The 27882-nt window shown below is 40.3% G+C and overlaps 1 long non-coding RNA gene across 1 annotated transcript; it reads left to right on the forward strand.

The window, feature by feature from the left end:
* The first annotated feature begins 19600 nt into the window (after positions 1-19600).
* LOC126627315 (uncharacterized) lies at positions 19601-20853 on the forward strand. The gene is made up of 2 exons (XR_007624972.1): positions 19601-20265; positions 20323-20853. It is a non-coding gene; the product is annotated as an uncharacterized LOC126627315 (long non-coding RNA).
* The last annotated feature ends 7029 nt before the right edge of the window (positions 20854-27882 follow it).

A 27882-nucleotide genomic window follows, 5' to 3' on the forward strand; every position in this document is an offset into this window, starting at 1 on the left:
AAAAGGTTGATTTTGTGAGCTAAAATAATAAAAACGAATTTAAATTAAAAACAATTAAATAAATCAACTAGAAACCAATTTAAAGAAAATCAATTTGTAAAAGCCTTAGGGTTCTGCCGTCACCTTAACAATTTTACGTAGTTCTTTCAATTACTTATGAATTACCCATGCATATTTTGAAGGTTAAGTTTTCCTAATATATATTCTACTTGAAACCTCCAACATAGAACTTATATCTAACATGCAACCCGTCAGGATGTTCGGATCAAATATGAACATGAAAGACTCATTAAGTTTTATGAAAACCCTTTCAAAAACCATGCAACCCTTAAGACATGGTGTTTATCCTAAGTGAAATTACAATTATTAACCACAAGAAGCCATCGTCAATTTTAGGGAACCTTCCAACCAAAATTGCATCAAATTACTTTTCTAAATATCCTAATGGTTGCGAATCACTAAGACACTTAGATAGTTTAAAACGGTGATCAATAATTCAAAACATGAATGCATAATATCATAAGTAAATTGAAAAGAAATTACATATTGTTGCTAAGGGTCGTGGCCTCTCCTTAGCAAAAGAAACTAGCTACGAACAATCATAACACAAAATACTATTAAGAACATGGAAATAAAACACCTTGAAAGAAGAGTACAAATCCTCCAAAGTAGTGTGTCTCCTCCCTCGTTCTCCCTAAACCCTAATGGCTAAATATCTTTATTTATACTACCACAAAATAAAACCCTTAAAGGTCTTAGAATAAAACTAGGAAACATAATAAAATAAGATAACTAGGACATAAAAGGTTTCCTATTTGAACTAAAATTCGGATTTCTCAGAAAATTAGACTTTTGATTGACCAAATCAACTCTGATTTTGTCCCAAAATGTCTCTTTTGAAAGTTGGAGACGTCCACTACAAATCCTTAGAAGGAATCTTCTTCAAAATATGACATCTTGACCTCCAAAATACCCAAAATGTCCATAAACGTCAATCTAGGAAAGCTGCGCTGGGTCTTTATTTCATTGCCATAATTAAACCGCTTTATAGAAAATTATGAAACTTTGAACGAAGAAGTTGAGAGACACATGAACGTACTCCAATTTGAATCACTCCAAAATTCGTCCATTAGATCACTTTTTGCTCCCGAGGAAGTCGGATGTCCTACATTGGAAATATAATTCAAAGTATCAAAATTTCACCAAAATAATTAATAAATTAATACTAAGATTAGGGTAAAATATATAGTAAAATATTGACTCATCAACTGTGAAGCTCTTCTAGTGTGATTTTTTGGCTTGTTAAAGAATTCAAGATTTACTGTGAAGATTGTGCTCATGATTGCTATTAGGAAGATATGGCATTCAGTAGTGTTAAAGTTGAAAGTCTTTTGGGGATGATTACTGTAAAGCTTCAAGAAGATATCTTTGTCAAATGGAATTATCAGTTCCAATCAGTTCTTAAGGGATATGATTTCTTTGATTTTTTTTAATGGAGATTCTCAATGTCTTCCAAAGTTTGTGATAAATACTGATACTGAAGTGACAAAAGAAGTTACTACTGCATATAAAGAATGGGTGAAAACATATGTTTCTTTACTTAGTTTACTCATAGCTACACTTTCAGATGATACTCAGGACTATGTCATTGGTTGTAAAACACCTCAGGAAGCTTGGAAGTGTTTGCAAGAAAGGTATGTATTTGTGTTAGTTGTTAGAGTCAATTAACTCAAAACTGAGTTTCATACTACACACAAGGGAACTTATTCTATAGACAACAATTTGTTAAGGTCGAAGGGATTAAGGATTAATTGATTGTTGCAAGGGAGAAAATTACAGATAATGATTTTGTTATTGCTGCCTTATCTAGATTGCCTTCATAATTTGAGATGATTAAAACTGTAATTCTTGCTAGAGAAACACCAATATCAATGAAGGATTTCAAGGCTCAGCTTCTAAGTGCTGAGGGTAATATTGAATCAAGGGTCACTAGTTTGTCTAATTCTATGACAACCATGTATGTTTAGGATAATTCATTAAGTTCACAAAGATCTCAAGAAGGTTATGAGCAAGGAAAGATTTCCAATTCACAAAAGGGAGCTTGAGGAGGAAATGGTTTTAATGGAGGTTTAGACTATGAAGGACATAACAACAACATAAGTATTTTAACAACAACAAAAGGTTTTATGGTTCAAGGTCATATTCTAATTTTTGGAAAAGATCCAATTCCTTCTTTGAAAATGGAAAAAGTATTCTAAATGGGGGTTCTCAAAATTCATTTTTTGGAAATGAAGGCAAACAAGGAAATACATGGAATGGCAATACCAATCACAAGGCCGCAATGTCTCCTAAGTGTCAGATTTATTCAAGAAGTGGTCACACAACACCAAAGTGTTTCTATAGAGCGGGCAACACTCAAAATTCTGGTAGCTTCTTGGTCTGTCAAATTTGTGGAAAAAGAGGTCACATAGCTTGGGAATGCTTTCATAGAAACAACTTTTTATATCAAGAAATTGCACCTCCTACATCTCTGGCTGGTATGGCTACTCAAGGATCAAATAATGCAAATGGAGATTCAAATGTGCATGGTTTTTCAAATACAGATACTTGGGTGATTGACACAGGTGCCACTTACCTTATGACATCAAATCTCGATGTTCTAAGTCAAATTGCTCCTTATAATGGTGATGCCAAAATCACTGTTGGTAATGGACAAACTTTGCATTTAAAAATATGGTTCATCCCTTAGCAAAACTCAAGAGAGTTCATTAATTCTTCATAATGTTTTACATGTGCCAAGAATCACTATGAATATACTATTTGTCAAGAAATTATGCAAAGACAATGATTGTTGGTTTGTTTGTGATGATCTGATATTTTTCATACAGGACAAGGCAACTCGAATGATTTTGTACCAAGGAAATAGTGGTGATGGGGAGCTATTCATGATACCAATTATTGTGTTTTTGAAGTTTGGTGCTACAAAGCTAGGCAAGTGTGCTGCATTTTTTGGAAAGAAAATTAAAACTACAGTTTGGCATAAAAGGTTGAGTCATCCATCTAAAGAAGTTTTTAGTATAATGTTGAATAATAATGAGTTGTCAAGTAGTCGAGATCCCTATCCATCTTTGTGTACTACTTGTATTCAAGGCAAGATGAGTAGGTTGTCTTTTCATGTAAAACAAGATAGGTCCAATGTTGTTTTTGAGAAAATACACTCAGATGTGTGGAGTCCTTCACCAGTGAAATCTATAGAAGGTTATAGATACTACATCAGCTTTGTTGATGATTGTTCTAGGTGTGTGTGGATTTTTCCATTGGTGAATAAATCAGATGCTTTCTTAATTTTTACTAAGTTCCATGCATTTGTTATGAATCAGGTCAATGTGTCAATTAAATACTTACAGTCTGATGGTGGAGGAGAGTATATGAGTAACATGTTCAGACATTTTTTGGATGCAAGGGGAATTATACATCATATCTCATGTCCTCACACTCCTCAGCTAAATGGGATTGCCTCGAAGGAACATAGGCATGTAGTTGAAATATCTATCAGTCTCATATTTTTACTACCTTCTATTTTCTGGTATCATGCTTGTTCCCAGGCAATTTTTCTAATAAATAGGATGTCATGTAGAAGCTTAAACATGAAGTCTCCATATCATATTGTTTTTTAGAACATTCTTGACATTAAAAGCCTCAAGGTTTTTGGTACTGTAGTATATCCATTACTAAGACCATTTAATCACAATAAGCTAGAACCAAGATCAACTCAATGTGTCTTTCTTGGTTCTGCACTTGGTAATAAAAGAGTAACATGTTATGACATTAAAACCAGGAAATTCATTTTGTCTAGACATGTGATTCATGATGAAGATATATATCCATTCAAGCAAGTTTCAACACAGAAAAATTCTACTATAGTGCAAAGATCTTTACAATCTCTAGTTACAATTCAGTTACAGATTCCAACTATCAGATCTCCTATATCTTTACAAATGCAAAATGGTTCGCAAGAAATTAAGTCAATGTTAATAACAACTGGTCATATTGGTTCAGGTTATAGTATTCACAGTTTTCATGAAAATGACATAAATGAGGGTTTTATTAATAGTTCTGGTATTTTGAGTAATAGAAGTGGGAATAAGGTAATAGTCAATGACTAGGATATAAGTTCAAATGCTAGGACTTTTATACATGACTCATCAACTTCTTTACATCATCACTCCCTATCACATCATCACTTTGGTACATCATCAATGTTGCCTGACCACTCAGAGTCACAACTGGAGGTATATCCCCAAACTTATCTCTACCTCATTTAATTCAAAACAATGGATCTTCAACTCATTCCATGACCATTAGACTAAAGAGTGGAACAATTGAAAGAAGAAACTATGTTGCATTAGTGGCATCTTGTCCTGAGTTACAATCATTCCAAATCATTGATGATGAACCATTCACTAGAGGCTATTCTTGTAATTTTGAGATTTATGATGTATTAGAACTTGCAACATTTAGGAAAGCAGCAACTATACCACAATGGCAAATAGGAATGCAAGTAGAGTACAATTCACTTTGAGCTCAAGGGACTTTGGTTCTAGTTCCACCTCCTGATAATATGGCAATGTGGGTAGTATTTCAAGATATAAAGCAAGACTGGTGGCTCAAGATTTCTCTCAATAACATACGATTGATTACCTGGATACTTTTTAGTTCAGTTGTAAGGCACACTAGTGTTATGATCATTTTGGCTTTAGCTGCAATCAATCATTGAAATCTCAAATAATTGGATATCTAAAATGCATTTCTGCATGGAGATTTGCAAGAAGAAGTATACATGAAGCATCTTTAGAGAATTGTTGATTCATTTCATCATTCCCATGTATGTAAGTTGATCAAATCACTATATAGACTAGAACATGCTCCAATAGCTTGGAATTCAAATTCACAAGTTACTTGAGAGTTCTGGGATTCAATGCTTCAACCTCAAATACAGATCTCTTTGTTAAACATTATCATCTTGTTACTCTATGTAGATGATATTATCCTAAATGGATAATGTTCTATAAAAGTACAAAAGGTGGTGCAAGAACTATCAAAGGTGTTTGAGTTATGGGACAACTTACTTTATGGGATTGTTGGTTAAGTATAAAGAGATTAAGGATATATTTGTTAACTAGTCTAAGTATGTGAAAGATTTGATACATAAGGCAGGAATGGATTCATGTAAACCTGCAAATACTCTATGTAAACCTCATCATCAAATGTTACAAACAGAAGGGGAGCTGTTATCAAATCCAACAATATACAAAAGCATAGTTGGCTCACTATAATATTTGACCTTCACTAGGCCAGATATTACTTTTGCAATTAATAAAGGTGTCAATTCATGAATAGACCAACTAATATGCATTTTGGAGCTATTAAAAGGATTATCAGGTATCTCCAAGGAACAATCAATACTACTATCAGTTTTTTTACACACACGGTGACGATACTAAATGCATTCTTAGGCTCTGATTGGGCTACAGATTTGAATACTCGAAGATCAATAACATGATATGTGGTTTACTTGGGGAACAATCTTGTCGCATGGTAGTTAAAGAAACAAAACTTAGTGTCCAAAAGTTCCACTGACGCATAATACAAGGCCTTGGCGCATACTACTGCTAGTATTGCTTGGATGAGGAATGTACAGAAGGATTTAGGGGTGTTTGTTTCCAATCCACCAACAATTCACTATGACAATATGTCTGCTATTGCATTAAGTGAAAATCCAATTTTTAACTCAAGGATAAAACACCTAGATACAAATTATCATTTTTGTAAGGGAGAAAGTGCAACAAGGTGATTTACAAGTTTAGTATATACCAATTAAAGAACAAACTGCAGATGTGTTAACTAAAGGCCTTCATAGCTATGCATTTATCAAACATTGTAACAATATGAATTTGTAGAATCCCAGCTGAGATTGAGGGGGGATGTTGAATATATCAGTTGTCATGCCCCGATCCCGACATACATCCACGGTCGATGCGCGACAATAGACTATAGAGGAATGCCAGGAAATACAAACTGAAAACAACAATAATAACATCTATTTAAGGAAAAGTATAGGGGTAACCTAACACTCCAAGCTCTCTGAACTCTATCTGCTACACCAAAGCTCATTGTATCTACTAACTCCTGCACAATCGCCCATACACCGTGGGAATGGTGCACCGGGCAAACAATAAGCTGAATAAGCTGCGGTGCTTGTGTGAGTGACAATAATTCGACATATATGATAATAATAAAAATCATCCGTTGATCACAATTTACATACATCAAATATAAAATCATATTTTATGAAATCATAATCAAGCCACAAAAAATCCCAAAGGAGTCACACAAACATTCATCGGCCCGTCTGAAATCAAACACAAGGTTATCAATCAATAAGTTATACAATACACCAAAATGTAGGGCTAGAGCGACACAGTTCGGCCGAAGCCTACATCTATGTAGAATGTGATTTCGGATCACTCAACGAAATCCAACAACAACGGGTTCCGGACTGCTTAACGAAACCAAAATACCAAACGGGATTCTGGACCACTCAATGAAATCCAAACTAGGATACGATTCCGGACCACTTAACGGAATTGTGGAGTAAATGGGATTCCGGACCTCTTAACGGAATCCAAGTGGTTATGATTCCGAACCACTTAACAGAATCGTGAAGTACAGCAGATATTAGACTACTCAATGAAATCTAAGACAGGATACGATTCCGGACCACACAATAGAATCACTGAGCACGAGGGATTCCGGACCACTCAACGGAATCCAGACGAAGTAGGGAACCAGACCACTCAACGAAACCCCAGCGGAACATAGTTTTGAATCACTTAACGGCACCAAGCGGAAGTCCAAGAAACATAACAATGCCACAAAGAAACAAAACATGAATCAAGTGCTCAATTTACAAAGGCTTAACGAAATGAAACAAAGCACAAGTACTAAATATAGAGCGGGTCAACGAAGCGAGAAATGAAACAATATCTAAGCAACAAATCCCCATCACAATGGGTTAACAGTCGACTACTAGCCCTCACATTTCACAAACAATTCAACATTCATTTCAAATCACATTTCACAAACATTTTCAACACACAAGTCAAATCAAATTTCATAATAGTAAATCGATGGCTAAGTATTAAAAAATCACCTTTTTAATAGAAAACACATTTATAAAACCAAGTCATATCCACAAAGGATACTAAATACAAAAATAGGGTAATAACCATATAACATATATTAAAGTCACTCACCTGGATTCCACGATACAACTCCCTAGCATAAATATTGAGACGTCACGAACGATCATCACCTACAACAATTATCAAGTCACTCTCAAAATTTTATCGATAGAACACGTAATTGTAACTTGTACATTGATCATTGATCAAAAGTCAACTGTCGGTTGAAACCCTCTAGTCCACAACCCTAGCAATTCAACCCGGAAGATCTACACATCGGGTTTCAAATCCAATAGTTCCTAAGGTCCTCATTATGCTCATAGAACCATATACTAAAATTTCATTGCGATCCGACAATCAGATATCTGCCAATCACAAAATCAAGTGGTGGTCAATTAGTTGATCAACTACGAAACTACGTTAAAACATTAGAATTTCAATAAATGGATGGTAAAAATGGATTCAGGACGTTGAAAACCCTTAAGAGAGGTCCTGGGCCAAAATCCCAAAAAGTCAATAAAGTTAATGTTGACGGTCAACAGTCAACGTTAATCGAGAAAGGTCAACGGGTTGACTTAACCGAGCCAAAACGACCCAAATTTGACCCATAATATACCAAATCGAAGCTAGAGAAGAGTAGAATAAGATTGGACCTATTTAGAACCCAAATGGTAGCCGAAGGTGGATAGAAAAATGGCTTGAAAGGCGACTGTCCGCTGGAAAACTAGTAACTCGCCGGAATTTCTGGGCAAACTTTAAACGTCCATAACTTTGTCAATACTCAACAAATTTAATGATTCAAAAATTCAAATCATACCTCGGAACGAGACGAACAAATTGGTACCTTTCGAGATGGCTAGCTCAACGTGGTTTGGCCGGAATATAGCCTGAAAGGTCGCAGGTTCGTCGGAAACTGGGCAAACTTTAAATCATTATAAATTTTTCTTTTCTTCACCAAATTAAATGATCCAAACATGAACAAAGATGACAGAAATTGTCTAAATCTCCCTTAGAAGTCATATCCTCAAAACATGTTCTTCGAACTCGTGTTTTGGGTTTGTTTTCAATGAAACAAAACTTAAAATTGAGTTTATGGTGGTGAGGACATGCATATAAGGGTGATTTTGGTGTTCAACAAGCCAAAATTTTTGGTGTGGTGGTGATTTGTTTCACGGGGAGAGGGAGAACCGAGAGAGAGATAGAGAGTTCTAGAGAGAGAGAGTGAAGAGCTACGGGAGAGAAAATGGAGGTGAGAGAGAGAGTTCCATATATGTGGGGGTGTCCCCATGTGGCACACTCAACTGCAACATGTGTTTCAAATGTCAATTTACCAAAATGCCCTCAACGTTCAAAAGTTAGTAAAATCTTCGTTATAACTCCAAATCACATTCCATTTACGCCTACGCGTTCCTATCAACGAGTACTATCCAAATAGTAAAGAATTTTGAAAATCACAAGATGATCAAATACGTCCATGAAGAATCCTGTTTTGCCCATTAAGGGCGTTTTCGTCATTTTACTTATCGAAAAAAATTATATGTCACAAATACACATGCGTCGAATCTACGAATACGAATACAAAATTTTAAACAATGAAATTCAAGTACAGGATTTCACATCAGTACTACCACATCACTACTATTGATAGTTTGCCACATCTCTAATGACAGTTAAGGAAGTTAAGGAGTGCCACATCATTTGTCAGAGTTAGTTAGTTGTTAGACTTTTGTTACATTGCTTGCTTGCACACTAAGCTACTCTTAGCTATATAGCTTGTATTGATTCTCCAAGTAATATCAGAAGCTTAATTCTCTCAACTCTTTCTTTCTTTTCTTCTTCATACTCTTCGTACTTTTTTGCAATTCCTTCATTGTTGCATACTGTGATGTATGTTATCATTTATTTTTATATTAGCGGGGCTTCAGTATAAGGGGTTAGGTAATAAATTAGTTCAAACTCATTATTCACGATATTCGAGCCAAAAAAATTTCACTTACAAGTAAAGAGAAATACTAGATCGTAGTAGTATGTTTGGATGAAGAAATTTCATATTACTAAGGAATTTTAAAATGACTGAAATTGAAATGACATGATTTTATTTTATAAAATTTGTGAATTTTCTTGTTTGGTTAACCTGAAAGAACAATGGATTGAATACAGAATTTATTATTGTTAAACTCTCAATCATAGAAATTGGGAAATGACACCTATTTACATGGAATTTAAACTTGGGAATTGGAGGTTCCAAATTCCAAGTTTTTTTTCCAAAGTAAATTGTAGTAATGGTCCATTAACTTTCATTCAATTGGAGCAATGGTCCCTCAACTAAAAATCTATTACCAATGGTTCCTCAACTTTAACCCAATTGGAGCAATGGTCCCTCACCTTTAACCCAATTGTAACAATGATTCTTCCAATATAATTCATTTTGACAAAATTTTGACAAATTTGACGAAAATGACCATAGCTACATGTTTTGATGAGTTAAGAGACCCCAATTATAGCAATGGTCCTTCTAACATAACTTATTTTGACAAAATTCATACGAAATTGACATAAATGACCGTGGCTACACATTTTGATGAGTTGAGGGACCAATGGTAATGGATTTTTAGTTGAGGGACCATTACTCCAATTTTGTTCAAGTTCAGGGACCATTGCTACAATTTACTCTTTTTTCCACATAGAAATTCTAAATTTCTATGTTTATGAATCCAAATAAGGGAATTGGTGAATGTCAATTTATAAATTATGACTTTTATCCAAATTCAAGTTTATTTCCCTCTTCCAAACATAGTGTAAGAGTCGCAATAGTCAATCTTAATATTTAGTTTAATTGGTTCAGACAACTCTCCAGCAAGGACCCGTTGTGTCTGCTAAATCCTTGTTGGAACCATTTAATTTCTGGTTGTGATTCAGTGCCAAAATATAAATTTCATAATTTTCAGTTTATTATGATTAATTTAAGTTGTTATATAGTGTAGTCGAACGTGTGAATTGTTGTTTTATATTCTCTCCTCCTTACTCCTTAATAATTAATTAATAGTTCTGAAATTGCCCTGTCCAATACCCTAAGTCGTTTTAATTTTTGTAACTTTTAAAGTAATTTGGTTTTTGACTTGCAATAGGCTGAAGAGTCGCCAGAAGAAACACAACTAATGCGGTTCACCAAGTATTTCGAGGGTGCATTCTGTGAAGTAAAGGACGCACAATTTCCATGGATCAACAAGTTCAAAGAGCTGAAGGTGGCCAAGATGGAGGATGCAACTATGTTTTCGATTCCAATGCATTTTCTTTGTATTTGGGGGTTAAAGGGACTTTGAAATTCCTTATTTCAATCTCTAGCTGGGTGTTGTTGTGATTCAAGGGGAGATTTTAACTTGAAACCCCAAAAGTCCTAAAACCCAGTTTTCTGATTTTTCGAAAACTTTCAAAACCCCTTAAAACCTCTCAAAGTCTCCTTATTTTCTTACAAAATGTCAATTCATACCAATGGAGATGTTAAAACTTTAGTCTTTGCGGGAGAAAACTATGAGTTTTTGAGTATTAATATGAAAACCATCTTCAAATCTCATGGTCTCTGGGATTTAATCCAGGAAGGGTATGAAGTCTCTACTGAAGAAAGTGCAGATGCTGAAAAACTTCCTCTAGGCCAGGAGATCATATTGAAAGAGAACATAACTAAAGATGCCAAAGCTTTGGGGATTATTCAGAACTCTATCTCAGACCAAGTCTTTCCCAGAATAGCTGATGAAGAAACCTCAAAGGGTGCATGCGACAAACTCTAAAGAGAATACATATGACATTTAAAGGTAAGGAAAGTTAAACTTCAAACTCTGAGAAGGGATTTTGAGTGTGCTAGAATGAAAGAGCGAGAACCCTTGAATGATTATGTCAGTAGGTTGTTTGAACTAACTTATGGAGAAGAACTTACTCATGCTAGAATAGTGCAGAAAATACTAGGAAATATGATAGTATTGTCAATGTTATTGAGGAGACTAAAGATCCTGATACACTAGGAATATAAGAAGTTGTAGCCTCAATTAAAGCATGTGATCAAAGGTTAGATAGGTGAAATTTGTACTAGGAGGAATATCCTATATACAAAAATAATAATCTGTTGAACTAACTAGTCAAGCCCACTAGTCAACTAAGACAAATTTGTTAGTCAATAAATCAAAGATGTAATAACCAATTTCAAATACCAAAAGCTATCCTAGTCAGTAAAGCCTTAGTTCGTTCTAAGTTATTAATGTGTCAAGTGAGCACATAAAATTAACTATTCAAGTGATACATGTAGTATGTATATGTATGGAGATATGTGACACAATATATATAACTTTCAACACAAAATATTTTTGGCAGGAAAAACCCACCTCTGGGCTAAAAAACCGAGGACTCTCCACTTAGTTCAATTCACTAGTATAATCAAAATTCTTACAAAGTACCATGCAAAGTCAATTCCTAGACCTTGTCTACAAAGTAGGTTTACCTCGTACAACCTTGCCTTACACAAAATGGATTCCTTCAGTCTTCACAAAGTAGCAGCTCATGCTGAGCTTTTCACCTTGTGGCACCGAGAATGTGTTGTCTCCAGTCTTCACAAGATGGCAGCTTCTCCTAAACTCTTCACCTTGTGGCACTGAGGCTAACATAAAAGCTATAGATATGGTGATATGGTAATAATATGCAGATTTGGATTCAAATGTCTGGTCAGTTTCTCCAGTCAAACTGTTGAAGGAAGAAACTAACGAGAATCCTAAAATTGGTCAGTTTTAAAGATTTGAAACTAGAAGCACTTGACTACAAATTTAATGAAAAACCAAAGACATTGCAACCCTATTCTTCAATGATTAGGTGTTTAATGCATGAAAGAAGGTTTTGCAACTAGGGTTTCATAAATGAAGAACAAAGAGGAAGGTGAGGCCTTAATGCCATTTTCTCTCTTTCTCTCTCTAGGAATATAATATGAAAATCTCCAAGGAAGAAATGAAAACCTAGCCAAAGATATATGCAAAAAGGATTTTTCATTTCATCTAGCAAGGACAAAGGACACACGTCACACTACAAATCTGGGCAGATCCATGGCTAAAAGCTGGTAACCAGCAAAAAGGTATCAGTCAGCCCATGTGGACAGGTCTTAATTTACCTACTCAGCTTGTTGGAAATCCATGCGCAAGCCTAACTAGACAACTAAGCTAGACAGAATGAAGCAGGAATGTAGACGTGAAATGCACATGCATGAACAAACCTTTTGAAGTGAGATGTGTCACATCCTTGAACATTTCTTCCCAATAGACATAGCCTATAAATAGAGAAAAGCCTAAAGCTAGATTGAGCATGTGATACACTTACAATGTTCACATGGAAAGCCAAACCTAAAAGTCTAGACTTCACAATAGGCTTGGTGAAAATGCCTTCCAACGATTGAACATTGGAGGCAAGGACAACTACTCTAGTGGGTAATTCTCTGGAAATCAAAACTATAAAGGCAAGAAGGAGTGGAAATGAAGAAAAAAGAAATGGGATAGTAGACTCAGTGTAGTGCAGAAGCAAAGTACAGGAAATGGTGGCAAAGAAACATAAAAAACTGCCTGTAAGATATGTGACAAATTACATTTTGGAGCTTGCTGGTTAAAGGGAAAACGCAAAACTACAAAGTTTAACAGCTTTGGACATTGGGTGAAAGATTGCAATGCCAAAGGTAATCAATAGGTCAACTTTACAAATAAAGTGCAGGAAGCCAATGTGTTCTTTGCTTAGTATTGTAGAATGGCAACTATAGAGAAGGCTAGTATTATCTGGTATATTAACAGTGGGGTGCAGTAATGACATGATTGCATATGAGTTATTATTCATTGAGATCGACACATCCTTCCAAGGCAAAGTTAAAATGGGATATGGAAACTTGGTTAATACAGTTGGCAGATGCACTCTAGTTATTGAAAACAAGAAGGGAAAAAGATACATTAGGGAAGTGATGCTTGTACCAGGGCTTGATGAGAATCTTCTTAGTATTGGGCAAATGATTGAGTACATGTATTTGCTCTTGTTTGGTGACTTTATGGTAGAAATTTATGTTGATAGGCCATTGTTAAATCTGGTGGCTAGAGTACTAATGAAGGATAACATGAGCTTTCCTCTTTTATTAAAACATATGGATTCAATTGCCATGAGAACAACTGTGGTTGAGAATGTCTGGCTATGGCACAGAACGCTAGGGCATCTTAACTACCAAAGTCTAAAGAACTTGAAGAATCAGGAGCTAATGGATGGATTACATAAGATTGATGAAGTGAAGGAAGTATGTGAAACCTATTCAATGGGAAAGCAACTGAACCACTAGAGGTAATTCATAGTGATGTATGTGGTCCAATGAAAATTGTAACAGACACATTCCAACCGGAGTTTAGGCATGTTGGCCGACACCCGAAGGTGACGTAACCAAAAAGGAAAGTGAAGCATAAAAATATGGATAAATTTAAACCAAAACTAACATTCATTTAATCTAAAGTAGAGAGTGCACAGTAGTGGGAAGAACCCATAAAACACAAATGTTCAGAACATAGATTACAGTACTACAAAAGTAGTGCATTCGACACTAGTTAAAGTGCTTAATACACAACCAGGAAAAGCCTTTACATTTATTTATGGATATGTCAGAATAGCCGGAGATTCCTCGTATGCCACAGAGAATTCAACTATCTAAGTCTTGGAGGGGCGAAAAACAGAAAGGTGAGTAGGCAAAAACGAAGGTTTATAAAATGCATTTATTTTCTAAACATGCTAACCTCTCAACATAAAACATGTATAGTTTCTAGAAAATCATACTATGTATAAGTATGAAATCAAATGCAAATCAACGATAATTCCATAAATACGCCAAACATAAAATCTCAATCGTAGCATAAGTAAAATTAGGTGCTCATCAATCTGTGCTAACACATGAGTTTATGTAGAATGAATCTGACATGAACAGGACTGGGCGTAATCATAATATACGCTTTAGTACTATAATCATGTGAAGACTGGTGTTAGGCACATCACATGCGAGTCGAAGTTGCCTATTGCAACCTGCATGACAGGACTGGCACCTACAATGGATCCAAGGTGAGCGTGTTGTGTGATGTGAACATACATGTAAAGCTTGGCCCTGGCCCGAGCAAGTACAACACCTGTGCAAGCATGTATGATGAGCAAGTATAATGTATGTGAACATGCCATGATATTATATAAATCTCAACGTCATAATATCATTTATAAATTTTAAATAAATCATGGCATATTGGCATAATATAAATCTCAAAGCATTTGTGGAAACTATAAAGCTTTATAATATATATATATATATATATATGTGTGTGTGTGTGTGTGTGTAAACAAATGCCCACTCACTGATACATCGATGGATCATAGCTTCTTAGCCTTGTTTGTCCTTGTACCTCCTTGGGGTAAGTCTCACCTATATGTGAAATAACTTTACTAATTAATTAATTAATTAGGACATACACTAAAAGCCTAGGAAAATCTACTCAATGTCAAGGACCCGTACACATCAAGCAAGGGTCGCCTGGAGGCCGGACGTGCCTTCATGCACCACCAGGTCGCAGCCACACACGCGCCTGACAAACTGACAGAAACCCTAGGGAATATTCCATTAGTTTTGACGGAATATTCCGTTTAAGTCTAATGGCGTTACCTAACGACGTCAGAATATTCCGTTAACTTTAATTAGGAAAAAAAGTAGTTTCCAACACTAAATAATTAACACCCACGTGTACAAATCTACCTGTTGTTAATGCACTTTTACTAAACGTAACTTTTCGTTACCATTCAGATTCATGTCTAACTCACACTCGCACACTCGTAACAACGAGTACTATATAATTATGATAACAAGAAAAATAAAATAAAAGCCGAATAACTACGTCCACGTCAGGCTCCACTTTGCCAAAAGGGCATAAACGTCAATTTACACACTCCGGGAGAAAATTAGAAAATTACATGGAAAATTAGGGACGGGTTGTCACAACCTACCCTCTTTAAGAAAATTTCGTCCCTAAAATTTCAACACTACTAAAGATCATAATTAAAGAACAAACATGGATAAAGATCTCGCATACGCTCCTCTGTCTCCTAGGTAGCTTCCTCAACAGAGTGGTTTCTCCATAAGACTTTAACCATAAGAATGGTTTTGCTCCTGAGGACTTTGTCTTTCTAATCAAGAATCTGTAAACACGGAAATTCCTGAAACGAAAGAGACAAGAACACGTGTCCAAAATAATATTTGTATTAATGATTTAGGGGTTACAATCTCTTCTACAAATTTATCCTCTGATTCTATCTTTGAAACGTGTAGATGTAGTGTTGTTGATCCAAGGGCCGTCGAGGCTTGATCTTGGACGAACAGTTGATGAATGATGAACACCTTCTTCAAGGGCCGTCGGGGCTTGATCTTGAATGGGTGGAAGTTCTTCAAGGGGCGTTGGAGCTTGATCTTGAAGGAGGATTTCACGAAGAACAGATAGGGCTTTCTTGATCCTTCGGGATTTGCTTGAGAGCTTCAGAGTTTCGAGGCTTCAAGGCTTTGGTGTGGTGTGATTTCTCTTCCAATTTGGGAGTAGAGAAAGTGTATCTAAAATCCTCCCTTGATTCTTTGATGGAGGAGCCTATTTATAGGCCTTGAGAATGAACCACCACCATCCATTTGTTTTGGTGTATGTTGTAGGTGAATTGGTGGATTGTTGTAGGTGAATTTGGGTTGAGGTTGTAGGTGAATTTGGATGGATTGTTGTAGGTGAATTTGGGTGGAGGTTGTAGGTGAATTTGGATTGGTTGTTGTAGGTGAATTTGGGTGGAGGTTGTAGGTGAATTTGGATGGGTTGTTGTAGGTGAATTTGGGTGGGGGTTGTAGGTGAATTTGGATGAAGGTTGTAGTTTTAACACAATGGTCAACATTTATTTCACTAAAATTTCAATGTTTACAAATGTAATCTTAATGCAAGCGCTAACATTTATGCCACCAAAATTTCAATGTCTACAAATGCCCCCACTTCAAGACGCGTTGTATACATGTGCTTGTTACATGTAGAAGATGCGTTTTGAAGTCCCTTAATGCAGTTGTCGATCCAAGGGCCGCTGAGGCTTGATCTTGAACCGGTCTGGGAGTTTCTTCAAGTGCCGTTAAGGCTTGTTCTTGAATTTTGTTTGAAGTTTCTTCAAGGGCCGTTGAGGCTTGATCTTGGATAAAATTGGACTACAAGGAGCTTCGTGTAGAAGACGATCCTTGGCTTTGATGATGGATGAATCGACACGTATTTTGTTGTGCTTGTTGACTTTCCACAGCTTTGATCTTGAACTAGGCTGAAGGAGTTTTCTGGTTTCCTCCAAAGGACTTTCCACATACTTCATTTTGAACTGGATTTGACTCAAGGGTGGTGGACACTTGATCTTGAGTCAGGGTTGTTAAAGCTTGATCTCGAACTTAAACGTGACCACGAGCAGTTCCAGGACATGCATGCTTTGAAAGATCAAGGAAGTTCGCAGCCTTTTCATATGAACCCTGAGCAGTTTGGTCAACAGTATGATCTTCAAGATTGATGGGCTCTTCTTCCAGTTGGTGACTTGATCTTTAAGGATTATCGAGACTTTGCTCTTTGGTGACGGTGCCAACGAAAGGTTGTTAAAGCTTCTCGAGCCTTTTGGTTAGAGCAACGGTGTCCAGTTTGGATCTTTACTTGAACTCGTCCGTCTGGATTATGCAGCTATGCAGGGAAGGGCTTCGTGCTTCATGATTTGTTCCAGCTTGTTATGTTGCATTCTTCTCTACTTGTTTCCCTTGCATAGCTGAAGTTGTGTGCAACCTATTTGCCTTTAAATGGTTCTTCGGAGCACCACCTCTCAGCGACTCACTCACGCTTGGCAGCTTCAGTGCAAAGAGCCGATGTCAACAGATCCACACTCCTGAAGCATTTGCTGAGGGAATTCGAGACATATCAGCAGTTGAAGATGAGCACTCGAGAGCAACGCCAAGTAGGTAACCAGGCAAAGGTTGCAGGCAATCAGTTCTTGATCGGACGTTTAATTTCAGGTTCCGACTGATTGCTTCCCTTCTCCTTGTTCTGCAGGCAAGAGCAAGGGCGTGGGAAATGATGGGGGGAAAGCATGATATGAGATACCTTTGCTTTCGACCCCAGTGATATGAGATACTTTTGCTTTTGAAGAAGTAGTGGACGATCAACACATGCATTCGTCGCGCTTGTCTCCATATGCTTCGATGCATCATCTTCATCTGCATCATCTTCACCTGCATCATCTGTTTTCCAGGCAGACGTGGTAGACGAAGAGGAAGCAGAAGATGTTGAAGATGAGTATTCGAGAGCACGGCTAGGTGAGCAATCAGGGAAGGTTCCAAGCAGTCGGTTCCATACCAGGAGCTTGAGTGGAGGTTCCGACATATTGCTTTCTTTATCCTTGTCTTCGCGGTGAAGAGGGAGGACAAAGAAAAGGATAGGGAGAAAGCATGCTATGAGATACTCTTGCTCTCAACCCCAGTGATATGAGATACCTTTGCTCAAGTGTGGCTTGGTTGACGAGGCGCTTCCAGGGAGGAAGAAAACCGAGTTTTGGTTGCAGATGCCTTCGGCGAGGAAGAAAGGTCAGGCTGGATGTGTTTTCAGAGAGGAAGAAAACTGAGTTTTGGTTGCCGAGGAAGGAAACTGAGTTTTGGTTGCAGATGTCTTCGGCAAGGAAGAGGGGTCAGGCTGGATGTGTTTTCAGGGAGGAAGAAAACTGAGTTTTGGTTGCAGATGTCTTCGGCAAGGAAGAGGGGTCAGGCTGGATGTGTTTTCAGGGAGGAAGAAAACTGAGTTTTGGTTGCAGATGTCTTCGGCAAGGAAGAGGGGTCAGGCTGGATGTGTTTTCAGGGAGGAAGAAAACTGAGTTTTGGTTGCAGATGTCTTCGGCAAGGAAGAAAAGTCAGGCTGGATGTGTGTCTTGCTATAGGATGGAGGTCGAATTATATGGTGAGCTCTCAACATCAAGTGGCAGGGTGAGCGTGGCCTTGTCACCCACGCTTGTCGGCAGAAGTGCGGTAGTTGGCATAATGGACCTCACGCGTTTTCAACTTTGTCAGTGATATCTGACAAAGTTGCACGTGATAGCCGAAAGCTGAGATTGTGTCTGAAAAGTGTCGACGGACTTTACGCAGGAAAATCCGGGTTTTGAAATTCGGAGAGTGGTGTCTCTTCGATTTACGAACGAATGGTTGTGCTGCCTCTCATTTTTAAGAGGTGTCAATTGTATTCAACACGCACAATTTGAAGATTGCCTGCCCGTGAAAAATTATCTCTGCTACTCTTTGCTTCATCCAACCTTTTTTCTTTTAGTATTTTTTGAAAATGGCTTCCCCTTTTAACATTTGCTTAGATTTGAGTCTTAGCAGTGACACAGGTGCACCGCGTCAGGGTAATGTATGGCGCCCGTCTTTTTTTTCTTCTAATGGCCCTCTTACAGTTGAGGACTCTGTGATGAGGGATGCAACCACGGCTACGGTTGTAGCTAGAAACCTCATCACTCCTAAAGATAATAGGATACTTTCACGACGGTCCGATGAGTTAGCTGTTCAAGAGTCCCAGGCTCTCAGTGTCCAGTGTGCGAACTCTGTTTCCAACATGGGCCAACGCTTACTTGCTCGAACTCGCCAGGTTGAATCATTGACAGCCGAGGTGGCGGCTCTTAGTCAAGAGATTAGGCAGCTCAAGCGTGAGAATAGAGAGTTGCATGTGCTTGCAAATAGTTATTCGACGAGCATGAAGAGGAAGCTTGATCAGCTGACGAACTCCGAAGGTCGAATTCAAAGTGACCATCGGAAGTTTGTGGATGTATTCCGGAGGCACTTTTTGCCTTCGTCATCTGGAATTCGACCAAGTATTGAGGCTCCGAATAAGCTATCTTCAGTGCCTCCCTCCTTTAGGGTTCCACCGAGTACCAAGGCTCCAAGTACTGAGGCTTCACACAAGTGACATTCGTGAAGGCTTTTTTTTTTTTTTTTTTTTTTTTCGTGTAATTTCTCGGAGATATTAATGGACATGCCTTATTTTATTCAGTATGTTGTGTTGAAACGCAAACAAAACGCATATCTGACTAAGATGCATTACTTTCCTATGCACCCACTTCCTTTTAGATGGTGACTAGTGCACCCATTTCTTTTTAGATGGTGACTGGAAGCATCATTTTGTCATCACCACCCATTTCCTTTTCCATTATTGACTTGCGAATAGTAATACACACTCGTGAGTGGCTTGACGATAGCACAGTTGGTTTTTTTTTTTTTTTTTTTTTTTTTTTTTTTTTGTGGCCTTCCTCACTGCATTGCGTTCTTCTCGCATGCGGACCATCTTTTCACTTGCACAATCACCTTATCACAATCTTCATTGGATGCGGATTGCTTTTTTTACACAGTCACTGTATCGCATGCGGATCACTGTTTGCACAGTCACTGCACTACATGCAAACCGGTTTTATTTGCAGCCTGATGAGACCAATATATATATACACACGCATTCATACACACATGCATACATACATAGGGCATTGCGTAGTCTTTACATAGACACTGCACCAGCTTACTGCCCTGAATCTTAACTGCACTCTCCTGTTTCTTTGCTGCGACGTGCTCTTCTCGTCTGCCGTGTGGTGAGCTCGGTGTTGGACAAAAAGTGGTGCAGCTTCTTCAACCCCATCACCCTGCAGTCGGTCACGTCTATGTTCATCGTGTTCATCCGAAGTCTTCACTGCGGCAGAGGAAAAGCTCACCATCATCAAAATTAGGGCAGCAACAACAAACTTCATTATCCTGCAAGCTTCAGGGAGAGTTGCATGAGAGTATGAGGACGGAAGGATGAAGGACTGCAGCATGGTTGCTACAACCGCTCGGGCTTCCGTTTATCGTCCTCGATGGCGCTGCAAATGTTTCCACCAATGGAGAAGAGGAAGGAGGGCGCTGCCTTCACTCTGTGAGGTATGTTTTATTGCTGAGGACGGTTTGCCGCATATTTTTTATATAGTGCTCTGTCAGGCTGAGGTTGCTAAACCGGCGAAGAACCTAGGAAGGCATCAAAAGTCTGCTCTGCTTGACTCGGTCAGAGAAAGTGAATGCGAGTGCAGGTTCGAATGACAAGGCCGAGTTGCTTTCCCCATCTTCAACCGCTGCAGCTTCATTCTTGTTGCTACAGGTTCGTCTTTGCTGTGGCTTGGAGAGAGAGACGTCGCTGCAAAGGAGAGAGAGAGAAACACCACATCTGGATTCAGATTTTGTGCATCTGCAGGTCTTCCTTTCGTTTGTGGGTGACTGTGCAACTTTTATGAGAGGAAGAAGAAGAGTCAGCGGAAAAGAAGGTGTTTGCAGACGAGGTCGCGTGGCTGACTTGGAGGTCCACTTGCTTCGGGTGTGCGCACCATGTGTTGCAGGTGGGGTTTTGCTGTGTAATGCCTTTTGGTCACAGTTTTCCCTTGGTGGTGACGTTGGCGTAGTGCTCACCTTTGTAATATGGCTTTGTAACCAAATCATTTCTTTAAAGAAATAAAATATTCATATCTTGAATTGCTATTTATTCTTCAAAGTGTTTGTGTTTTTGTTGGTGATGTGACTGTACTGGAAGTTTTGAAGTTTCAAGTTGCCTACGTACCCCCGGTTGATGAGGGATCAAGTCATAACGTAGTTCAAATGAACGATGATTTTTTTTTATAGTGATTTTGATGATGATTTTGCCGTACACAGTTTATGCTCTTGCGGGCCAGGAGCTTTGTGCCGTGTGCAGTTTAGGCTCATGCAGGCAAAGAGTCTGGTCGTCGCCTTTTTAGGGGTAGTAACGCTTCAAGAATCTACCATTGATGGGACCGATCTTCAAGCCGTTTTCTGCCATGATTAAGTAGGCGCCATTCGTGTAGACCTCTTGTATTACGTACGGTCCATCCCACTTTGATGTGAACTTGCTTTTTGTCTTGTGAGTCGTGATGATAGGCCTTCGTAATGCAAGGACGAGATCTCCAGTTTGGAAAGACCTTGGGCGGACCTTCTTGTTGAATGTCTTGGATAGCTGCGCTTGGTAGCATTCCAAGTGTTGTTGAGCTTCGAGCCTTCTTTCGTCGAGTGATTCCAACTCTTGAAGGCGCAACTTTGCATTCTCTTCATCAGTCAAGCCTTCTTGTATAGCCATCCTAAGTGAGGGGATTTGACTTTCTAGCGGTAGAACAGCTTCCACGCCATATACGAGAGAATAAGGGGTAGCTTGGGTAGGAGTCCTATGCGTCGTCCTATATGCCCAAAGTGCTTCGCTTATTCTTTCGTGCCAGTCTCTCTTTGTTCGGCCGATCACCTTCTTTAAGAGGTTGCACAATGTTTTGTTGAAGGCTTCTGCAAGACCGTTGGCCGGAGCATGATACATGGAAGACTTGTGCTGCTTGAACTTGTATTTCTCATAGAGCTCGTCTACAAGTCGGTTGGAGAACTGTTTTCCATTGTCAGTGATAATGTAACGAGGCACACCATATCTGTGGATGATATGCTCTTTGATGAAACGGACAACAGTTTCCTTTTTTACTTCCCTTAGGGGTATGGCTTCAGCCCACTTGGAGAAGTAATCTGTTGCAGCTAGGATGTAAGCTTCTTCTGCAGATGACTTTGGAGTAATCGGTCCCACAACGTCCAATCCCCATGCATCGAATGGCCATGAAGCAGCTGTAGGGTGTAACGGTTCAGGTGGTTGATGTATGAAGTTGGCGTGGAATTGGCAGGCTTGGCACCTTTTGGCATGTTCCAGGCAATCCTTCACCATGCTTGGCCAGTAGTAACCCATTCTTTTGAGCTGGAAATGTAGCTTTGGTCCAGATTGATGCGCCCCACACACACCTGAATGTGCTTCTTCCATGGCTTGATTGGCTTCTTCCTCACCTAGGCATCTCAGAAGTACTCCTTCGAAAGAGCGCCGGTAGAGTGTTTCTTTGTAGTAGAGGAAGCGAGGTGCTCGTCGACGTATTTCAGAGCGGTGTCTAGGATCATTTGGAAGTTTCCCATACTCCAAGTAGTCAATCAATGGTTGTCTCCATTCTTCAACATTGACCGGAAGTACCGAGATGACATTTGTATCATCTAGTAGCATTTCGGTGGCGAGGGGGATGACCCATCTTTGGCAAACTGGCACATCTGCAGCTTCGTCTTCTCCTAGTGTCATACTCGAGGCCAGGTTAGCGAGAGCGTCTGCCATTTGATTTTCTTTTCTCGGCACATGTTCTAGTGTTACGGCCTCGAACTTTTGTAGCAGCTGAGTTGCCAGTCGGAAGTACGGAACGAGATCATCTTTCCTCACCTCGTATTCAGTCAAGAGTTGACTAATTATGAGCTTGGAGTCGCCATATACCTCAAGGGTTGTGATTTCCATGTTGATCGCCATTTGGAGCCCGATGATTAGTGCTTGGTACTCAGCGACGTTGTTGGAGCATAATTCGCTTAGTTGGAATGAATAAGGTAGTATTTGCCTTTGTGGCGACATGAATACTACTCCTGCCCCCGCTCCGTCTGCTCGCGCGGATCCGTCGAAGAACATCGTCCATCTCGGGAATACGTCAATGTAGAATACCTCCTCGTCAGGCAAGTCGTCTGAGATTTTCCAATCGGCTGGGATTGGATGATCGGCAAGGAAGTCTGCTAATGCTTGTCCCTTGACGGCTTTAGCTGGGACGTAAATGATCTCGTATTGATTGAGAATCAACGCCCATTTAGCTAGTCGCCCTGTCAAAACTGGCTTGGACATGACGTATTTAACCGGGTCAGCTTTAGCAACCAAGTGGATGGTGTAAGCATGCATGTAATGTCTAAGCTTCTGGATGGCAAACACCAAGGCAAGGCACATTTTTTCTATTGGGGAGTAGTTCAACTCAGCGCCGGTGAGTGTTCGACTCAAGTAGTAAAGCGCTCCTTCTTTCTGGAATTCATTTTCCTGTGCCAAGAGTGCTCCCACTGAACTTTCCTGAGCGGCGATGTACAATATGAGTGGTTTCCCGGGCACAGGCGCCCCCAGGACAGGTGGACTTGATAAATATTTTTTTATGCTTTCAAAAGCGTTGTGGCACGCTTCGTCCCATACGAACGGGACATCCTTTTTCATGAGTCGACTAAACGGTTGACAACGCCCTGCAAGGTTGGAGATGAAGCGTCTGATGAAGGCTAGTCGTCCTTGTAGACTTTTCAGCTCGTGCAGGTTTCTTGGCTCGGGCATGTTTCGAATGGCCTTGATCTTTGATTGGTCCACTTCAATGCCACGGTGCTTGACAACGAAGCCGAGAAACTTTCCTGAGGTGACGCCAAATGCACATTTTAACGGGTTCATCTTGAGGTTGTATTTTCGCAGCCTTTCGAACACTACTCGCAAATCCTTCAAGTGATCTGATCTTTTCTTTGTTTTGACCACCACATCGTCTACATAACATTCTACGTTTTTGTGTAGCATGTCATTGAAGATTTTCTGCATTGCTCGCTGATATGTGGCTCCAGCGTTCTTTAGACCAAAGGGCATCACCTTGTAGCAGTAGATACCTTTTGGAGTGCGGAATGCTGTTAGTTCCTCATCTTCGAGAGCCATACGAATTTGATTGTATCCAGAAGAGCCGTCCATAAATGACAGTGCCTCATGGCCAGTGGTCGCGTCCACCATGATTTCGATGATCGGCAAGGGAAAGTCATCTTTCGGGCAAGCGTCATTGAGGTCCCGAAAGTCTACACAAACACGTATTTGTCCAGATTTCTTAAGGACGATGACGATGTTGGAGATCCACTTAGGGTATTGCACCTCTCGAATGAAGCCTGCTTCGATTAGCTTGTCAATCTCTACCTCAATTTGTGGAATGAGCTCGGATCGATAGCGCCTTTGAGTTTGCTTTATTGGTCTCGTTCCGGGCTTAACTGCAAGATGATGTACAGCGATGACAGGGTCAAGGCCGGGCATTTCCTTGTAAGTCCAAGCAAAGACGTCTTTGTACTCTGATAACAGTTGGTAATACTCGTCTACCTCGTCCGCACTTAGCAACGCACTCACGAAGATAGGTCTCTGCTCCTCTTTTGTGCCTAAGTTGAGTTCCTTGAGATCATCGACTGTGGATTGCCCCCCATCCTCCAGTTGTGGTGGCGCAGCAGTGACACCTTCTTCGGGGATCTCATCTTCTTCGCTTTCTTGGATCGTGATGTGGAAGACATCTTGGAATTCCTCTTCGGTGTCGTCCTCTTGGGCTGGTCGGCATGAAGATTGTCCAGTGTGGATGATGGTGCGCCTTCTTACTTTTAGTGGTCCATTTCTGTCCACCTCCAAGATTGCTTGGCGCTTCATCCTTGAAGGAATTGAGCTTCGAATATCACATTTTTCTGCTATCATGACGAGCTTTTCTTCCTTTGACGTGGTCTTCCTATTTCTAGAAAACTTCTTGTTGTCTTCAAGTCTTTCCAAAGCTGACTGACGAGGAAGAGAGCTAGTCGTGTTGCTTTGCTTCTTAGGTTTTGACAACCTTTCAAAAACAGAGCTTTGGGATGCTAGCATGTTAAGTCTCTTGAAGACGGAGGTTCGGTTTTGACCACCAATGCGGTTAAATGCTGACATTCTGGGTTTTGAACGATTCATCCTATCGAAGACTGACGTCCAAGGGGTGGATTTAGGCTCATCATGATCTTGTTCAATACTCACGCTGATGTGTTGAGTGCTAGCATTTTTCGCTTTGCTTGAAATCTTCACGGGTGCGTTTGGTGTGAAGCCTAGTCCAGCTTTGTTGTTATCAACTCCGTAACCGTGCTTCTTCAACTTCCTTTGAGTCTCGGTGAGGTCACGTTCTTTATTGTTAACGGTGTTTGAAACCTTCTTTCCATGATTCGAAGAAGAAGCAAAGTCGTAGCCAGCTTTCGACATGAGTTTATAGGCGTTTGGATCAAAACCTTCTTCGGTCCTCTGGGTTGGGAGAAAGCTTGGTTCCACCCCCTTTGGTAGAGCTTTTATGAAGCCTTGTGGTAGTCTTGCGACCTTAGTGCCGCCTAGCTGTGTCAGAGGTAAAACTGCATTCGTCTTGAGCAACTTTACATTATCCATATACCTCTGTGCATCGGCTTTGTTTGCTCCAGTTTCGAACGGGGATTGACCATTCTTTCTTCTCGACATCGGGATGTATCGGAAGACGGGTGTGTTTGGTCCATTTGAGGGCGTCTTACTCTCCTTTGTTGTTGCACGTTTAGCCAGCTCATTATCGTTCTTGCTTGAAGACGGCGTAACTTCTTCTTCTTGCTTCTTGGGCATGGCTTGTCGTTCCTGCTTTTTAGGTGTTGCTTTGCCCGTGGATTTGATCTCTTTTGGAAGAGCTTCGGGCACCATGTCTTCATCCATGTAGAACTTGGCGTCTGCGAAATGTGATTCGGCTTCAGTGAATGGTTTGGTGTCGCCATAGATCACCTTCACTCCTTCTCGGTAGAATTTTAAGCATTGGTGAAGGGTGGACGGTACTACTCCATTCGCATGGATCCAAGGCCTTCCTAAGAGTAAGCCGTAGGAAGTTCTTGCATCAATCACGTGGAATATCGTGCTCGACTTGAGTTCGCCAATAGTCATCTCCACTCGGATCATGCCCATCGCTCTTTGTCCTCCTTGATTAAAACCTTGGATTAGTAGACGACTTAGGGACAGTTCATCCGCCTTGATGCCGATTGTAATCATTGTCGACTTTGGCATGATGTTTATGGCTGATCCACCATCCACAAGCATGCGGTTGACTTTGTGCTCCTTTACATACCCAGAGACGAAGAGAGGACGGTTGTGAGGCTTGGATCCTAGCAGCAAGTCTTCGTCGGTGAAATGGATTGCGTCCTCTATGGCACAACATGTGGCACATTCATGTGGCCGAAGCTTCAAGTCTTCGTTCTTGCTTTCTTGCACTTCATGTTCATTGGGACTTTCCAAGGCCGCTGCTAATGCTATTCGCATCTTCTTTGGTAATAGTAGCGCTTCCTCAATGCTAAAGTGTGTTGGCAGACCTTCTTCGAGCGTGAGAGTTTTTTCTCCCTCAGTGGTGGTATCTTTGCTTTTTGAAGGTTCTTCCGTTTCTACTTCGACCATATGGCATGCAGCGATGGTGCACTGTTGGAAGAAGTCATTCGGGAAGTACTCGCGCAAGGAGACAGGAATGCGTGGCTCTTGCTCCACGGGTTCCCCAGCATACGTTGGCTTATCGACTTTTACGTTTCTTTTAGGCTTCCTACTGTTGCGGCGACGGTGTTTTCTCACTTGTTCCACCTTTGGTCTTGTGGCTTGTGGTTTTGGTTTCTTTGTTTTTTTTGTAGGTCACCAATGTCCATCCTTCATCATCATCGGTATACGCATCTTGTTCGTTTGCCCCCGGCGATGGTTGTGTAGAAGGCGCCGTGTAGCTTGCACATTGATAGGAATGGTTGGGTGTCGTTTGGAGAGGCACGGGATCGAAGGATCCGAACGCCACTGTAGTAGTATGTGTTGCGGCTGTGTCCTCAAGGTCTAGCTCGATTCTCCCTTGTTGCGCTAGCTTCATAATGAGTTCTTTGAGGACGAAGCATTTGCCCACATGATGGCTTACGATACGATGGTACTTGCAGTACCTAGGATCGTTCGTTCGATTCATTTCTTCAGGGCGCTTGCACTCTGGTAACTCAATTACCTTCTTTTCCAGCAAGTCATCTAACATTGCATCCACGTCTGAGTCAGGAAAAGGGTACGTCTTTTGCTCCAACTCTCTCAAGGTGTTTTTATACTTGTCTTGGGTGCGAGGAGGCTCACTTCTTTTTGTCTCCTTTGCCTTGGTCTTGGAGGAAATCTTGATAGGTGCAGAGGTGGTCTTGATAGGCGCGGATGGGGTTTTGATGGGGGTAGTGTTGACAGTAAAAGTTTCCTTTGCAGGCTTTTTTCCGGTCTTGTCCACACTCGGGGCGAACACCTTATCCTTCTTGAAGTGGGTGATCGGCTCATTCTTTCCGTGATTGGCGATACTCAGCTCCATGTCGTGGGAGCGCGTTGCCAGCTCCTCAAACGTTCTTGGTTTTATGCCTTGGAGAATGTAATGTAACCCCCAGTGCATGCCTTGAACACACATCTCAATGGCAGAGGTTTCAGAGAGCCGATCTTTGCAATCCAGACTTAATGAACGCCATCTATTGATGTAGTCGACGACGGGTTCCTCCTTCCACTGTTTCGTACTGGTCAGCTCCAGCATGCTTACGGTGCGGCGCGTGCTGTAGAAACGGTTGAGGAATTCCTTTTCTAGCTGATCCCAACTGCTGATAGACTCGGGCTCGAGGTCGGTGTACCAGTCAAAGGCGTTGCTTTTCAGCGAGCGCACGAACTGCTTGACGAGGTAGTCTCCCTCTGTTCCAGCATTGCTGCAGGTTTCAATGAAGTGGGCGATATGTTGCTTCGGGTTCCCCTTTCCATCGAACTGCATAAACTTTGGTGGTTGATAGCCCTTTGGCATCTTCAAAGCGTCAATCTTCTTGGAGTAGGGCTTTGAGTATAGTACGGAATCATGTGAGCTTCCTTCATACTGCGCCTTGATGGTGTTGGCGATCATCTCCTGCAGCTGC

This window comes from Malus sylvestris, chromosome 6, assembly GCF_916048215.2.
Source record: "Malus sylvestris chromosome 6, drMalSylv7.2, whole genome shotgun sequence".
Classification (NCBI taxonomy): domain Eukaryota; kingdom Viridiplantae; phylum Streptophyta; class Magnoliopsida; order Rosales; family Rosaceae; genus Malus; species Malus sylvestris.